Genomic DNA, 5,856 nt, shown 5'->3' on the forward strand with positions numbered 1-5,856 from the left:
ATAGTAGTCCTCAACACTCTTTGACCCTTGCCTCAAAATTTGTAGCCTCTTAAACATCTCCCAATAATAGTGATTGGGCCCAAACCTCTTTCTCATTACCCTCTTCATCTCATCCCAAGAATCAATGGGTCTCTCATTATACCTCCTTCTAGTGGTCACTAATTGATCCCACCAAATGAGAGCATAGTCTAAGAATTCCACCACCGCTAACCTCACCTTCTTTTGTTCGGAGTAGTGGTGACACTCAAAAACAAATTCTACCCTCTTTTCCCATTCTAGGTACGCCTCCGGGTCAGATTTGCCATGGAAGGAAGGAATTTTCATCTTAATGCTACCCATGTTACCATCTTCTCTATGCCCATCATTAAATCTACCCCTCATAGCTTCTCCTCTTCCTCTAACAACTCCTCTACCTCTTCCATTCCTACCCCAATTTTCATTTTGACTCTCCTCTTCTCCCCCCAAATCATATTCCTCATCTTCGCCTCTACCCAAGTCTCTAACCTTAGATTTACCCCCACTAGGACTCACTTCAATCCTATCCAAACGCTCATGTAATGACTCCATCTCAATCTTTATCATCCTAGAAAAACGTCCAGTCAACGCCTCCATTTGGACCTTAGATAACCCCGGATTAGAACCATCTCCTACCTCTCTCTCCATTTAATTTCAAATTTGTACCTGCAAGAAAAGGTTAGTAGAAATAAAATAATCCTCACCCAAATGCTCACGGTCACTCCAAAGAAATTCGCTCGTCTTTTCTCTCAATTTTTTTTTTGCTCTCAACAAATACTCACTAGTCACTTCAAAGAAAATTCACTCACACTCAAGTAATGTAACTCAAGTCTGAGAGTCCTCTCAAGGTGCTCAAGCTTTGTCTTTGAATTTATCAAACAATCAAGTTTAAACTTGTGAACAAATGCGACCGACTCACTTGGACTGTGTACACAAGAAATTCGAATATATGAAATATTTTTTTTTGACTGTGAGAGACAATCGAATATGACTCTCTAAAGGAAATAGAACAATATATCAAAAAGAAATAATGGTGCATTTTCGGAATTTTTGTACTCATTTTTTTTTTTTGGGTTGAGTACTACTCGAAAATCCCAAAAAAAATTAAGAAGATTGACCTAAGTTTCGAGAAACACTGTTTCACGAAAACTGGATGGTGATAGAACGAAACAGATCTGTTAACGATTGAATAAATAACACAAATCTAAAAATTAATAACAAGATACTTACTTGATTTCAATAAACCTGGCTCTGATACCACCTGATGCGATCCCGCCCACGAGATCTTTGATTTGTCCCGATCTTTGAAACAAGTAATTGATAGGTGTGATAATCGCCTCTAGATCACGCGGTCTAGCAACAACTAATCAACGATAGGAACAATCGCGTTCAAGAGAACCTCCAAAGAACACGTCCTTGGCAACCCTCGTGATATTCGATTGACAAACGCCACAAAAGATAAATCTTTTGATAAGTTTGATTTGATACAACGCAAAAGTTATAACGAAACTTAAGCTTTTTTTTTAGAAAATTCTCAAAGAAGTTTCATAAACACAATCAATGAACAAAAAGTTTTTTTTTACAATGATAGATTTTTGAGTATATATTGTTCACAAATCTCAAAGATATCAAATCTAGTTACCAAAATAATTAAAACTCTAAAATAGAAAAAATCTTCTCTCCAAACGTAAAGGACACGGACCCCGTGTACAGGTCCAGAAGGGGTTCCGTGTAGGCACTGTAATTTTCATGTCTCGAAAGTAGTGGACACGGACCCCGTGTACGGGTCCGTGCTCGGGTCCGTGTAGGCTCGGGATTTCTCTTCCTCAAGTGTAATGGACACGGACCCCGTGTACATGTCCGTGTACACGTCCGTGTAGCCTCCGTCGACCAGAATGATGCTTGAATAATGTTCTTTTGATCTCCAGACATATTCCCATGCATCACGAGCCCTTCTTCGTTGATCATCACTCCTTGTAGTGCCTATTTGAACTTCCTTAGCCGTCCTTTGAACACCATGCCCGGCCAGATTCGCATCAGGGAAGGATTATATTTTCGTTCTTGTGGATAGATTCTCTAAGATGGCACATTTTATAGCTTGTCATAAAATCGATGATGCTTCAAACATTGCGGATTTGTTCTTTAGAGAAGTCGTTAGGTTGCATGGCATGACTAGGAATATTGCTTCTGGTCGCGATGTTAAATTCTTGAGTTACTTTTGGAATACTTTATGAGCTAAACTTGGTACAAAATTGTTGTTTTCTACTACTTGTCATCCTCAAACGGATGGACAAACTTAAGTTGTCAATAGAACTTTGGGAACACTTTTGCGTGCTATTCTTAAAAAGAACTTGGATTGAGATTTCTATGGACTTTATTTTGGGGTTGCCTAGGACTAAGAAGGGAGGGATTCTATTTTTGTTGTTGTGGATAGATTCTTTAAGATGACACATTTTATAGCTTGTCATAAAACCGATGATGCTTCAAACATGGCGGATTCGTTCTTTAGAGAAGTCGATAGGCTGCATAGCATGCCTAGGACTATTGATTCTGATCGCGATGTTAAATTCTTGAGTTACTTTTGGAATACTTTATGGGCTAAACTTGGTACAAAATTGTTGTTTTCTACTACTTGTCATCCTCAAACGGATGAACAAACAGAAGTTGTCAATAGAACTTTAGGAACACCTTTGCGTGCTATTCTTAAAAAGAACTTGGATTGATATTTCTATGGACATTAATTTGGGGTTGCCTAGGACTAAGAAGGGGAGGGATTCTATTTTTGTTGTTGTGGATAGATTCTCTAAGATGGCACATTTTATAGCTTGTCATAAAACCGATAATGCTTCAAACATTGCGGATTTGTTCTTTAGAGAAGTCGTTAGGTTGCATGGCATGCCTAGGACTATTGTTTCTGGTCGCGATGTTATATTCTTGAGTTACTTTTGGAAGACTTTATGGGCTAAACTTAAGAACACTTTTGCGTGCTATTCATAAAAAGAACTTGGATTGACATTTTTAGGGACTTTACTTTGGGGTTGCCTAGGACTAAGAAGGGGATGTATTCTATTTTTGTTGTTGTGGATAGATTCTCTAAGATGGCACATTTTATAGCTTTTCATAAAACCGATGATGCTTCAAACATTGCAGATTTTTTCTTTAGAGAAGTCGCTAGGTTGCATGGCATGCCTAGGACTATTGTTTCTGGTCGCGATGTTAAATTCTTGAGTTACTTTTGGAAGACTTTATGGGCTAAACTTGGCACAAAATTGTTGTTTTCTACTACTTGTCATCCTCAAAGGGATGGGCAAACTGAAGTTGTCAATAGGACTTGGGGAACACTTTTGCGTGCTATTCTTAAAAAGAACTTGGATTGACATTTCTATGGACATTATTTTGGAGTTGCCTAGGACTAAGAAGGGGAGGGATTCTATTTTTGTTGTTGGGAATATATTCTCTTGAAAGGTGATCGGTTACGGTGACCGGAAGCGCAACGGAAGTCAAAAAATTTTTATTTTTTCATGCTAAAATTTCGGCCCCCATTTTTTGTGCAACAAATACAATAAAAACACATTATGACATTCATAGGGTGTTTTAGAATTTTACCTATCAACATCTTGAGGTTGATGAATGGCACCAACTAAAGTGTAAAACACTTTAGCTCTTGAGTGGATGAATATCTACAAGCTCACCTCTTTTCCTTCAAGAATTAGGCCCACCACTAGCTAGGTAAATCCCTTCTTGTTTTGCACTAGAAAAACAAGAAGATTTTTCAAAGAGAAGATAGTGTTTTCAACAAATTGAAGAACACAAAAGTGAAAGAAAAGTTTGAGAGAAAACTGCTTAGAAATTTCGGCCAAGTGAGATAGAATGAGGGAGGGAAGAGTTGTCTTGGTAGTGCAAAAAGTTGTCTTGCATGCCATGCAATTTTTTTAATCAAAAGTATTCTACAACCCTTCACCTCCCAAGCATGCAAACCCTAGTGGGCTTGTAACTTTTACAAGGCCCATGGACTTTTTAATTGTCTCAAACATATTTGAGCCCAATTAGACTTTACTTGATTTTACTCAAGCCCACTAGTTAAATAATTATTTCAAATTGGGCTCTACAAGGCCCAATATTATTTAATTAATCCAACACTTGAATTAATTTATTTATTTGGACTCTACTAGGCCCACTAGTGTTTAATTAATTCAACACTTGAATTAATTTAATTAAGTCCATAATAATGTTTATGAAAATCACAATTTTCAAATACATTATTCACTTGGCCAAATTTTAATTTAGGAACACTTCCATTAATTAAAATTTATATTTCTCTCATAGAAGTCATACTTCTATTTTTCTTTACGCTTATAAACTCATTTATAAGCCGTTCAACACATTGAACTAGTTTACTTCTCATCGGGATTTAGAAAGCAAGTACTTGTGTGGCCCTCATTGGTTCATTGATACAACTAGCTGTGGGTTCACATCTCCATGTGATTCAGACTAAACATGTCCTTATTCGATCATACCCCAATCGCTCCATTCTAACTTATCAAATCTTTGATAATAAGAACGTCAGAACTCAAGTCTGATAGTACCCAACCAATCATGTTAAACGCCTAGCAACATCACTTACATGATTCCTAGGTATCAAATGATAGTTCCTGCAAGAACCATTCAATTATGGTTAGCGTTACATTACGGTACCTTCAACTCATATATCCCGACCGATTCGACAACCATTGGTTTATCGAGAGTTGTCAATGAATCGATACTATGTGTCATGTCGTAGTTGCATCGATGGTGTAATCTATGAAACCCCTTTCATAATTACCACCATACTCTGATCAGAGGTTTCAAACTACATATACATGAAAACACATAGGATATCCATACCCGAAGGTAAGCGGTGAATCCCCGACTACAATGCATCGACTCCTATATGTTTCGACAAAACACCCAACCATGCCACCTGATGACCCCATGAGAGTCGGTAAACAAGTCAGAGTGTAATTCTAGCACATAGAGTCTCAATGTTGTCCCGGGTCATAAAGACTAATGGTGTACAACCATAAACTAGGACTTTTCCACTCGATAAGTGAGAACCACTTGGAAAGTCCTTTTATGGAGGGTTGTTCAGTGCACTCTACAAGGAGCACCTATCTGCATGTTCGGACATCACAATGTCCCCCTACCAATGAAACATGGTACTCACATCGCAGATACTAGTCTCTAACTCGAGCGGCCTATATCCTTCTTAGTGGCGGCTGAATCGACTAGGAACCGTTAAGAATATACAGTATTACAAATATGAGTTTCATGATACTCATCATATGAGCATCTCATATTCTTTCTACTATTTGTATATTCAAGGGCTTTATCTATGCAACTAGCATGGGTATACAGATAAAGAAGTGCCAAAACGATAAATTCAAATATTATTAAAATAAAGACTGTTTATACATAGAGTTTAGTCATGAACCCTCGGCCAACACTTGGCTCGACGGGCACCTACTCTAACAATCTCCCACTTGCACTAGAGCCAACTACCCATATGCTTCAAACCCATCGATCCGCGATGCTTCTCGAACAATGGTCCAGGTAAAGGCTTAGTTAGCGGATCACCAACATTATCTGTGGAGCCGACTTTGTCAATCGTGATATCTCCTCTCTCCACGATCTCTCTGAGGATGTGGTACTTTCTCAATACGTGTTTGGACTTCTGATGAGACCTTGGCTCCTTTGCTTGAGCAATGGCTCCCGTGTTGTCACAAAACACCGGGACAGGAGCAACTCCATTACGAATTACGCCCAACTCTTGGACGAAATTCCTTATCCAAACTGCCTCCTTTG

This window comes from Primulina eburnea, chromosome 5 (assembly GCF_022965805.1).
Source record: "Primulina eburnea isolate SZY01 chromosome 5, ASM2296580v1, whole genome shotgun sequence".
Classification (NCBI taxonomy): domain Eukaryota; kingdom Viridiplantae; phylum Streptophyta; class Magnoliopsida; order Lamiales; family Gesneriaceae; genus Primulina; species Primulina eburnea.